Source organism: Chelonia mydas, chromosome 6 (genome assembly GCF_015237465.2).
Source record: "Chelonia mydas isolate rCheMyd1 chromosome 6, rCheMyd1.pri.v2, whole genome shotgun sequence".
Classification (NCBI taxonomy): Eukaryota; Metazoa; Chordata; order Testudines; family Cheloniidae; genus Chelonia; species Chelonia mydas.
This window is the reverse complement of record NC_051246.2, coordinates 40,051,715-40,064,116: the sequence shown is the minus strand read 5'-3', so window position 1 is coordinate 40,064,116 and position 12,402 is coordinate 40,051,715. Positions and strand designations below refer to the sequence as shown.

The window sequence follows — 12,402 nt, the reverse complement described above, 5'->3', positions numbered from 1 at the left end:
CTTTGTGAATTGGGCCAAAATTGTAACCACAGATCTAGACCCTCTCAATTTACCAGGGTATTCAGATTCAAATGCCAGGATCCAAATCTAACGCCTGTGGTATTGGTTTCAAAACGACAAGCATATGAAAACTCAACAGCATGGGTGATCTTGTGATCATAATTCAAGAGCATCACACCATATCCCAAAGTTCAGAGCATGTGGCAAAATGACATCGCTTCCAGCCACAAATTACAGGTGGTAGGCCAAATTGGCCCAATAAAGCTGACCACTAAAACAACAGGGGTATGTCTCTGTTTTCAGGGCCTGTCTGTCATTCTTACTTACAGAATGATGTTTTGTCGTGTTTTGTAACTCTCTGCAGTCTGACCGCTGGGAGGAGATGCCCGCCAGCCCAGTCGGTGAAACTGACAGCAGGCTAGCGACCTGTCTGTAGGTTCTTATCTGCCCCCTATAGCCACACTAACAGAGGCTGGATGAGACAAGGATCATCGTTCCCAAGCTTGTCGCCCTCCTCACCGCACTGCGATCACCAAGAGCGGCAGCTGCCACGGAGAACGAAGAATCTCCCGGTTCATTCCCGCCCCTCTGTCCTGCCCCCCATGACCTGTAACCTGCTGTGCCAAAGGTGAGGGGGCAGCTCCTGCCCGTCAATCTTCCCCGCGTCCACGCGCCTGCTCGACTCCCTTGGAGAGCCTCCTCTGTGCGGCGCCTCCAGGTCGCGCTCTCGCAGCCCCATCTCCCCGCACGCTGCCTTCCTCCACCCGCTCCTCCGTCTCTCACTTGCCGCTGCACCGCCCCCACACTACTTTCCCCTCCCCCCTCTGCCCTCATCTCCTCCCGCGGCCTGTCCCACTGCTGCCGCCGGCGGCTCTGGGCGCCACCCTGTCACCATGGAGACCGGGGACGCCCTGGTAGCACACCCAGCGCCCCCGCCCGCACTCTCGAGCACCGAACGTCGCACAGGCGACAGACACGCCCCTCGACCTCGTTTTCGGTTTCACCAACTAGCGCCCCCCCCACTTCCGCCTGGGGAGAGCCTGGAAACTAGCAAGCCCACTACACGCCCCCCGCCCCCCATGCAATACGTTGCGTTCGGCGTAAACCTCGCGATATTTCACCCCTTTCCTGTTTCCTCCTCCTCTGTCTCGCGGGAGGAGGAGCTTGCAGCGGCCGAGCCGAGGCCGAGCGGCCTGGGAGGTGCAGGAGCGGCCTGGTAGCTAGGCGGCCGTGGTCGTGGAACCTGGCGGGGTAGGTGCGAGGTCGGCCGGACCCCCCCGGGCAGGCGGGGGCTGAGAGGATGGGGAGCGAGGTAGCGGCAGTGGGGTTGGGTGGCTGCGGAGCGGGGGCGAAACCGGTCTGTGGAGCGGGGCAGGGCGGGTTGTGGGGAGAAAGGGGCTGGGGGCGTGGGAGCGAAGCCGTGGCCGGGAGTGGGCTGTGGAGCCTGCGGTGGGCCGACGGGGAGCGGAGCTGTGTTGGGGGGGAGGCTGGAGGTTCCGGGCGGCGAGGCGAGGCTTCGGGGTTGTAGGGGTGGGGAAGCAGGCAGAGCTGCGGGGCGCACAAGTGGGGTGTCTCTGGGGCTGAGGCAGAGGCTGGGGGTGGCAGGGGTGTAGATAAATGACCCCCCCCCCCTTTCAGTTTCCTGCTTTGGGCCCTTTAAAGCACTGACCATTCTTCCTCCCCCGTGGCAGGTTTGCTGTTACTGACTATAAGGTGCTACTTCGTTATAAATAACCGTTCTTAAGGTACTCTGTGTACATTTGATATCTTGTCTTCTGGGAACATGGACAGTGGATTTGTTTCCTGATTCCCTTGGTTGGCCAGTCATACTAGTAGCTTTTGAATGAAGTGGTTGGAGATGTTAGTAATACATAGTGTTAATGAAGGTTTTCTGTCACGTGTCAGAATTGCATTTCCTGTTGGGGATTGAAAGGAGCTCTGTTCTCTTGTGTGCCAGTTAAAAACAGTGATTAAACTGTATAGGGCAGTTCTGCAGGTTCCTATGAAATTAACATCCCTTCGTCCTAGTGATGTCTAGTGAATAGTGAAAGATTTCTTTGTGTTCAGTCGCTTAAAGCAGGGCACTTAGCTTTTGGGGCCTCTCTCTCAACACCAAAATGAACTACTCTCAATGGGTGGCTAGATAAAAACAATGAGTGGGATGTTGCTAAAACTGTAGCCTGTCCCTGATTCTTTTGGATTTGTGATTTGTTTTTGGTGATGTTGAATTTGTCAATGTTTTACAGTGAAATCCTATTGTAGGACCATAAGATGGTTGTTTTCAACCTTTTTTCATTTGCAAACCCCTAAATTTCAAATGGAAATCTCAGACATAGTCTGTGGACCCCAAGGATCCACATACCACAGGTTGAAAACCACTTCCATAAGACACATAATGGTGAATGTACTGATTGACCAGCAACTCTGCCTTACCTTGATGAAGTCTTAGTTCTGATGTTTTCTTCAGCAGCTCCAGCTTTTCCGCTGAGCTTCCTGAAACTATTGAGAGTGCTTCTTTGCCCCAAAGTGTGTGTCTGTTTTGGAAGATACGCTTTGTAGTGCTGTGGTGGTGCCTGAAATAGGCAATGTCGCATTCTGACAAAATTGCTTTGAGAAAATGGAATTGCAAGTTTTTGGATGAGTGAAATGCAGTCGATCACCAATGCTGCAAGCAACGTAGGATAAAAACCCACCTGAAACCCCACTCACCTCTCCAGCTGTCACTTCATCTCCTTTCTCCATTTCATCTCTAAGCTCATGGAATGTCATCTAACACCTGTCTGGAGTTCTTTTCCTTCAACTCCATCCTTGACCCTTTCCAATTTGGGAAATGCCCACTTCACTCATCTAACTAGTTCTCACCAAAATTCACGAACAAGTACTCCATCTTTGTCACTCTTATCTGTTGACTGACTTTGACATCAGTCATGCTCTTAAAATCTTGTCCTTCCTTTGGCTTGCAATGGTTCTGTCATCTACTGGTTCTCCTCTTACTTGAGACTGCTTCTTCAGTGTTTCATTCACAGGATACTCCTCATCCCTGCTTCAACATTCAGTGGCAGTACTACAAGGCTCTTGGATTCCTCTTCCCCCTCTACACATTATATCTGGGTGATCTCATTCAAGAGCAGAGCTCTAGTTATCATCATTATGCAGATTTACAGATCTTCCTTGCTACTTCACACCTGCCTCCTTCTATCCAGACTAAAATCTTTCTACATCACCTTATGTATATACATTTGAGAGAGTCAAGATAGGTGAGGTAATGTCTTTTATTGGACCAACTTCTCTAGGTGGAATGGACGAGCATTCAAGCCCAATCCACCTTGTGTGTCTCATATCCTGGGACCAACAAGCTACAGTAACATCACAAACAATGATGGTATATACATCTCTCAGTTCAACCTGACAGTGTAGTCAAAACAGAACTGTTTATTTTCTCTCCTTGCTTCCCTAAACTTCTCTCCCCTTTCTTAGTGCTGTTGTTGTCCACAGCTGCCGTCTCTTTTACTCAGGACTGCAGTCTTGGTTTCATCTCTGACTTATTCTCTTTCCACTCCCACATATCCAGGCTGTCTAAATCTAGCAGTTTTTTCCCTGGATGGCATCTCTAAGACTGGACATTTTTTTCCATCCACACAGCTAAAACTTTTGCCCAAAACCTCATGTGTATGTCTACTTAGCAAAGAAAAACCTGTGGCTTGCTTGTGCCAGCCGGGTTGGGCTCAGGGGCTGTTCCATTGCTGTGTAGGCTTCTGGGCTGGGGCTGGTGCCTGAGCTATGGGACCCTCCTACCCCACAAGTGTCCTGGAGCCTGGGCTTCAGCCTGAAAGAGCCCTGCAGTCTGAGCCCTACAAGCCAGAGTTGGCTGGCATGGGCCAGCTGCAGGTTTTTCTTTGCTATGTAGAAATACTTATTAGCTCAGAGGTGGGCAAACTATGGCCTGTGAGCCTCATATGGCCTGCGGGACCATCCTGCCCGGCCCCTCCCCTGCTGTCCTCCCTCCCCTGCAGCCTCACTTCGCCAGTGCTTTGGCCTGTTGCTCCTGCAGGGCAGTGCAGTGGTGTGGCTGGCTCCGGCTGGGTGGCGGGGCTGCAAGCTCCTGCTGCTCTGAGTGGCATGGTAAAGGGGCAGGGAGCGGGGGGGGGGGGGGGGGAGAGGTTGGATAAAGGGCGGGAGTCCCGGGGGGCAGTCAGGGGACAGGGAGCAGTTGGTTGGGGCAGAGGTTCGGGGGGGGGGGGCGGGCGGGCAGAGGATGGGGAACGGGAGGGGGTTGGATAGGTGTGGGAGGCCTGTCAGGGGGTGGGGGTTTGGATGTGGCTTGGGGCAATCAGGGGACAGGGAGCGGGGTGGGATCCCGGGGGGGGCAGTTAGGGGCAAGGGGTCCCGGGAGGGGGCGGTCGGGGGCAAGGAGCAGGGGGGGTTGGGTGGGTCCGGACTTCTGAGGGGAGCAGTTAAGGGGTGGGAAGTGGAAGGGGGCGGATAGGGTGTGGGGGCCAGGCTGTTTGGGGAAGCACAGCCTTCCCTATCTGGCCCTCCATACAGTTTTGCAACACCGATGTGGCCCTCAGGCCAAAAAGTTTTCCCTCCCCTGCATTAGCTCATTGATTGCTGCAACTTCCTCCTTTATAAACCCTTCCTGGTTCTTGGGCAGTGAGTCACAGTTTATTCCATGATCCTTTTGTCACTGGTGTTGAGTAGTATTGAGCTAATTATGGTTCTGCCGGAGTGGTATTCTCACTTATTGAGGCAGTTGAACTGTTGATAGCTGTGACTGGCCTTTTGACTTCTAGCCCTGCAAATAAGTTGGGAGATGAGTGATTAACCTGTGAATTGCTATTCTATTTGGTCCTGCAGTAGCTGGTAAGATTTTGCTTTCGTGTAGGATGAGTCCACTACTGCCTCCATTGAAATCAATAGGAGCAGGCTGAGTGACTGAATTTCATTGAGCTGATGTATTGATGTCCTTTGAAAAGTAGGAGGACAAGTTTTTTAGGTGTGTGCTGTTGTGAGACTAGACCCTTCTCTTCCATAACTCCTGCAGTAGCAATAAAGTGAAACTTACCGTTCTTCTACATCTGCTGTTACACAGGTGAGAATGTTGTCAGTTTCACTCTACTGCCACCTATTGTTTGTTCATGAAGGGAGGTTTTCTTAACATTTCTGTAGAGTACATGGGTTCTATTTTAAGTTCTGAATTACTTGCATCTCACCTAACCTAATGTTAGGTAATACTGTATTGCCGGGTATGTTTATCAATTAGGCTTGATCAGTGTCAATTTAGTAACATTTTATAAGTAATTATGGTTGATATACAGCGACGTAAAGTAGCTTTTATATAGGAGATGTGTACTTAAGTCTACAACAAATTTATTCAACAGACATGGATCTTCACAGTAGGTGAGGTCGGATGTGTGCGCACGCCAATGGCAAATGCTCACTTGGATCTTCTTACAAAGCAGATTTCATTGGGACTGTAAGCACACCTGCTTATCTCCTCATCTCAACCCAGCTAAGGATATATAAAGGAGTGCAGTTCAACTGCTATTCATATTCTTCTGACAACTGTAGGCACTGAGCAGAAAACTGACTGTCCCTTTTGGGAAGTGTAGTATTTTAACTTAGAAATTTGGAATATTTAATAGCGTGACTTTTGTCCAAATTTTGGTCCCACTGGGCATTCCATTTTCCAGGCTCTAGTGACGCTTGTGCGATTGTGAGTCTGTTGTTCAGCTTTAAGATGTATTCCTCTGAGGGTACTGTGTCTGCAACAGGTGAGTTTTCTGTACCTACTCTGCTTTCTCTGTATTAGATTTTTACCAGTCATACATGTAGAGTTTGGGGTATTAGCCTTAAATTCTACCTGTGGGCAAACTGAATATTATCCTCCTACTGATCAACTGGAGCAGTCAGTGTGCAATACCTGGCCCCTATCTGGTGAATCAGGAACAGGCATCCAGCAGACTTCCTTGCCAGCAAAAGCTTATGTCCAAGGACTTGTCACTTACATTTGATACTGAGGGTTAGGCTAAGCTACCACCAAAGAACTCTTCACTCTTTTAGTTGCATTCCCCAAAATCAGGCACCTAGAGTTGGAAGGTGTCTGCTCTGTCAAGCTCGACACTGGCTTCAGTGTCAATGTGGAAAGACCTATTGAACTTTTAGAGGATTATTTGCTGGCAGTGTTTGTTTGGAGTTGAAGAAATGGAGCCATGTGTCTCACTACTAAATTTGATGTCATAGCCAGTGTAACAGATTAGTGTGCCACTGGAGGCCTGGTGCTAGCCATCCCTGATTACAGAATCAGCCACACCTTGGAGAGATCAGTGATTGCCCTATAAAGAGCAGTGGAAAGCTCAGAAAATTGTGGAGAAACTGCAGATTGTATGAAGAGCTCCTGCATGAAAGACTTGAGATCAAGGGAGTTGTGACTGAGAAGCACAGGGAGCTGTGACAGAGAAGCAGAAGGCTCCTATAGGGAAATCCAGATGGAGTTTGACCCTAGAAGTTTGGGGGCCTAGGAAGGTAGGTTCCAGATCGGAAGAGCTGGGAGGATGGGCTGTGAGAACAGAATAGGACAGAAGAAGAGCTTGGCTGAAAAAGAAGACACCAGATCAAAGTATGGACTGTAGTGTGGTGATGGACTTTTATTTTGGGACCCTGAGGATTGTTGAGCCGTTTTTGTTAGCACCCCTTGCCTGGGGCTGATTTAATATCTAAATGAAAATCTGTGTGCAGCAATTAAGGGGCTCACATGAGGGGGGCTAAAAGTGGCAGGGGGCCTGCTAAGTGACCCCTAGCTATGCGGGGGTGCTCATTAAATGGCCACTCCATTACAGCCAGCGTGATACTGCATCATCTTCCATGCCAGGCACTTCTGTATGTTAGAGGCCTTCTAGCATCCAGTCCATCTGGTTTTGGAGACCTTTGTCTGCTGTATTGGGTTTCAGTGCATCTGTATCGGGTGTCTCAGTGCTTCAGCATCAGTGCCTCAGTGAGGATGGATAGCATTACATCCAGTTCCCAGGTGCCAAAGAGTCTGTTTGTTGCACTGAAAATTCTGATACTTCCTCTCCCTCTCCCCCCCCCACTTTTTTTTCTTTTCCTTTTTCCCCCTAGGACCTTGCAACAGAGAGAGTTGCTATTGGGAGGTAAGTCTGCTGCAATTTTCACTGGGTTAGTTTTTTTTCCTTTGTGGCACAAAACAGGGAATCTTCTGCCTCTCCCTTTCATGTGTCAAATATACCACATCTTGGAGAGGTGGATTTTAGTGCCTGGGATCAACTTCACTGCTATGGTGTCTGAGGTTTAGCCTGTGATGCTTTCCTTTCAAGAGCTATCAACTCGTTCAGCTCAGATGTTGTAAGCACTTAAAAGGCCATATGTGGAATCCCTCTGCTTTACAATGGGGTGGCTCTGCTTTACAGATGACTAGTCCTCTGACCCTATTGGGAGATGTGGGCTCAATGCCTGAAATTCAAAAGACCAAAGACAGATTCCTTCAAAAAAGCTGATAAGAGTCCATCCTCTTAGATTTATATATTGAAGAAAAATGGCTGCATCTTTTCAGCAGACGTCTTTGCATTAACCCTTAAGGTTCACTTAGCTTTAAAGTGGAAGCTCAAGAGCTTAGATCAGTGGTCCCCAAACTTTTTTGGTCATTTCCCCCTTCCCTCCCCCCGGGAGCGGGGCTGTGGCCTATGGTCGGGAGCAAGCCTGTGGTTGGGAGTGGGGCTGGCGCTGCAGTGGGGATTGGGGGTCATGGTCGGAGTGGAGCTGGGGACAGAGCACAGCTGGGTGGTGCTTCTCTGCCCCCCATGGGGTCTGCCCTGGGCCCTGCTTTGCTCCCCGAACGTTCCTCCATGCCCCCCCCCCCCCAGGGCATGTGCCCCCAGAGTTTGAGGACCACTGCTTAATATAAGCTTTATATAAATGTACTGCTGAGTGCCTACTGCCACTGTTCTCTTTAACTCCAGGCAATTCTGTGGTCCTAATGTCAGAATGTCCATCTCATGATTTCAAGAATTTCCAGGAACATTTGGGAATGGCTGACAGTTTCTGGCTCTGGAGTCAGTGGTGATGGGAGGTGGGGGGAGGAGGTGGAAATAGTCTTTCTGTTACCTCTGGTGAAAGAGGGTCTGAGAATAGCCAGCCAATGAATGAATGAAAACACCAACTATGGACTTCTTGCTGAGCCTGTACCTTCCCATAACTGAAAGCTGACCAGTGTTACACAGAAGGGGTTCAGATATTCTTACCCAGTCCCCAGTTTCTCAGTTGTGCATACAACTCATGATGGGTCAAGGAAGTCTGTTCCTCCTCTCCTGATCCCAAGAGACAAAAAACCAAACCAGATTGCCAAGATAAGATGTAGTATTCTATCAAACAACAAATGTGCATACAGCTATCAATTTGTTAGCTAATTTATGTCTTTCATATCTGGGATAAACCATCCCCATTATTTTATAAACTGCCTGAGGAAGCTAAAGCAAGGGCATGTAGAGACCAAGCCCTGGTCTACACTAGTGGGGGGGAATCAATCTAAGTTATGCAACTTCAGCTACGTGAATAACGTAGCTGAAGTCAACGTACTTAGATTGACTTACCATGGTGTGTCCCCCACGGTGAGTCGACTGCTGCTGCTCCCCCGTCGACTCTGCCTGCGTCTTTTGCGGCGCTGGAGTACAGGAGTCGATGGGAGAGCGCTCGGGGGTCGATTTATCATGTCTAGACCTCTGGATCGATTGCTTGCCTGCCGATCCAGCGGGTAGTGATGACATACCCTAAGTTGCCATTGACACTGCAGTGAGAAAAGAGGCAAACATAGTAACCGCACACCCATTCTAGCTAAGGTATTCTGATTTGCCAAATGAGGTACTGAATGCAATAGGAGATCCTCCCCTTATGGACTTATATTATTCAGTTGCAAGACAGAACTCATTTTACCATTTTAAAGGCTAATGGTCCATGTCAGTGTCTGACCCTCTGTGTGTGTGACTGTAAGTATATCTTTTGTGCACATCCCAGATTCTTATCTTATCTTGTATGATCCCTGGGGTAGGAGGAAATCTGTCATCTTTTTTTAATGTTGTTTTTTCCCAAGCCTGTTGGTTACCTGGGGAGACTAATTGCAGTAAAAGTGGATTTGCCTCAGTGAAATGTTTAAAAATGAACCAGCGAGATTAGTTATGATTTCTCAACTGGCAAATGTTTTCTCATTCAGTTCAGACTACTGCACAGCTTCTCTCTGTGGTATCATACCTTTTTTATGTTTTGATACATTTCTCTTATTACCTGCTCTTATTAGAGCAGTAAGAGCTGAAAAACGTCACTTGTACTGGCATAAACTTGAACCAAAAAAGCTGATGCAAAAAGCAATTTATATGAGTAAAAATAGCATCTGTACTTACATTAGCTATGATGTAAAAAAATTACAGTGGTGCAAATCCTCATTCTTTAGGGCATCACCTGTTTGCTAACTATGGTCAGGAAGTAAGTACTTTCCCCATCATATAGTAAAGCCACAGGCATTGTAGAGTTTTTGCCTGTCTCTGAAGCATCCAGTTAAGGACAATGCAGGATCCTGGGAAGAATTCCTGTGTAAGAGCTTATTTATTATGTGCTACATTGAAACATTTTGTTACAATATATGATTGGGAACATTTGTGGGTTGGGCTTTCTTGATGATGACATAGCTGCACACTGTCTCCCCGTGGTACACAGATCTAGTATCTCAAACTTCCTCACAATCCCTGTGTCTGTTACATTAAATGGAGGGAGAGAGAGAAAGTTGATGGAGAGAACAAAGATGAACGTGGTAAGAGAGGTAAGGGAGGATGAGGAAACTGAAGGAGAAAAAGCAGATTTTAAATTGCTCCTTTCCCTTCTGAAGCTTGGCTGCCACTTCAGCTGCAGTTTAGTGCGTTTGGCTTCTTTTGCATCACTTTCTAGTGTAAAAGTTAACTTGAGAGCTGTTTAATATTCAAACATTATTTTTTATAAAAAGAGTTGAAAATAGCTGCTTCATACTTATTCTGGTAGGGCAGCTGACTTGAGCTGGAGGGTAAGGTGCCAAGGCTAGGATATTTGCTGGCATGGCTATGTCAGTCAAGAGTGTGAAGAGGTGTGATCTCTGATGACACAGCTGTATCTCAAGAATCCCCTACTGTAGATACAGTTACAATGGGCTGGTAAATCTGTGCTTTTATCGGTATAGCTTGTTTTGCTCAGGGAGTGATGTAGATTTACTATACTCATATAAAGCACAGTTTTGCTGTTCTATCTCTGTCTGTGCTCGGAGTGCTTTGCTGGTAAAGTATACTGGTATACCTATACTTGTAAAGTTCTCCTAGTGTAGATATAGTCTAGAATAGTCCAGGGAGCCTGTGATGGATTAGACCCGCCCTCGCCCTGTTCGGGATGTCACCTGACGTACCTAGGTTTCACTGAGTCTGCCTGCCGCTCTAGCCTGGGCTCCGTCTCCCTGTTCTGCTGAATCAGGTTCTCGGCCTCTGGAAGCACGCACACACACACAGGTAGGGATGCACCAGCTGTAGAATCACAGAGTCTGCAAGCAGCTCTCTATGGGAAGATTCAGCTAGGGTATTGCTCTGCACTCAACTGCACACCCCCTTTGGAGGAGTAAACACAAAATAATATTGTCTTGCAGTGTATAGAAAAGTCTGAACAGCGCAAGCTCATAAAAATTCACCCTCTCCCTCAAGGGAGCACAGCTTCTACACCCTCCTCCCCCACCCCACCCCGGATATTAATTGAATAAACTGGTTTATGTTATAAACAAGAAATAAGTTTATTAACTATAAAAGGTAAACTTTAAGTGATTATAAGGGATAGCAAACAGAAGAAAGCAGATTACTAAGCAAATAAAACAAACCACGCATACTAAGCTTAAGATCTTAGACACTGGTTTCAAGAAGTAGTTTCTCACCCTAAATGTTGCTTTTGGGGCAGATTGCAGAAATTCTTGAAGGTTAACTACCCTGCTTGCAGCTTAAATCTTCAGGTATCTTATTCAGACCACATGGATCCCTTTTCCAGCCTGGCTTCAGTACTCCTCTCCCTTTCCCTTTGTCCTTCTTCCTTCGGTGTTTCCAGCAGTCATATTGGGTGGGTATTCAGTGAGGAGTGAACCAAGATCAACTTACTTCCCTGCCTTAAATAAGATTTACATAAGGTGGGAATCTTTTGTTTCCCAGTCTTGATCTCCCCCTCCTGTTAGTGAAAAATTACTAGAAATCCAAGGCGGTGTTTAGTACCAGATGACAGGACCACTTGACCTATCAGTGTCACTGCAATGTCCCAGGATGCCTTTCAGGAAGGAGAGAGATTAGTATCTTCAAAGTCTTATTGTTTCTTCCTATTGGCCCATCAAGACTGTTGTCTGGTGGGTGTCCCCCAAATACACATCCATACATAGTCAATATTCCTAACTTTAGATACAGAAATGATACATGCATAAAAATTGGATAATCACATTCTGTAAATTATAACCTTTTCCATGATATCTTAAAAGACCCATCTTGCATAAAATATATCTTTTATGCCATATCCATATCATAAGCATATTTCCATAAAGAATATGGGGTGTGAGCAAGTAATTTGGAAAAACAACATTACCAGTAGGTATGACAGGAGTGCTAGAGTAGATAGGGTATAGGTGTTCTTAGCACCATGTCACTGCTCAGAATAGATCTAAATGAGACCAGGTTTCAGCAATGATGGGGAGGTTTCAGAGGAATCTATATAGACAAAACCTATGAATAGGGGTATTGGTGTTCTGGCCAAATTCTAGTGTGCGTGACTATTTACGCTCCTGCCTGCCTAAATTCCTTGTGTAGTTTCAACTGGAAAAAGTACTCTTTACTTCCTGTCCTAAACTACACAGATACATTTTTGCTAAACTTGCTGCTTATCATTCCAGAGGGGACCCCACATTAATAGTGGAATCAGTGATGCTTGCAGTTTGTATCAATTCAAGGTGAAATGTGGTATGTAAAAAGATCTTTTATTCATTAAATACTATTTGGGGGCTGAAAATATATGGCATGTTGCACCTATGAATTAATATTAACAATCTCTAGATTACTACTAAATTCACCATCAGCTCATACAGAAATACACAGTATCTTATCCATTTTTTTCTGAGTCTGAACTAGATTGCAGGTTCCTTTATTAAGCACCAAAAAAATTAATGTTTGATAAATGGTAAATACAGTAACGACATACATAACTTTAGGTTTGCTATAAAACTGTCACATACACTTCATGTTTTGGCCACCTAAATTTTCAGTTAACATATAATGAGTCATTGAGCTCTTTTAGTGCTGCAGTAACTTAGCATCCCCTAATACAGGGGTGGGCAAACTTTTTGGCCTGAGGGCC

The 12,402-nt window shown here is 46.8% G+C and overlaps 1 protein-coding gene across 7 annotated transcripts in view; it reads left to right on the top strand.

Annotated features, from left to right (window-relative positions):
- Positions 1 to 1,022: 1,022 nt before the first annotated feature.
- The window catches only part of BTBD10 (BTB domain containing 10), a 51,401-nt gene continuing 40,021 nt past the window's right edge, over positions 1,023 to 12,402 (top strand). For 2 of the 7 annotated variants that reach the window (XM_037899852.2, XM_037899850.2), the window contains exons 1-2: positions 1,073 to 1,251; positions 11,942 to 12,008. The gene's annotated coding sequence lies outside the window, so the exon portion shown is untranslated. Of the gene's footprint in view, positions 1,252 to 7,119; positions 7,152 to 11,941; positions 12,009 to 12,402 lie in introns of all 7 variants that reach the window. The other 5 variants (XM_043548911.1, XM_043548909.1, XM_037899851.2 and 2 more) reach the window with 5 other exon arrangements.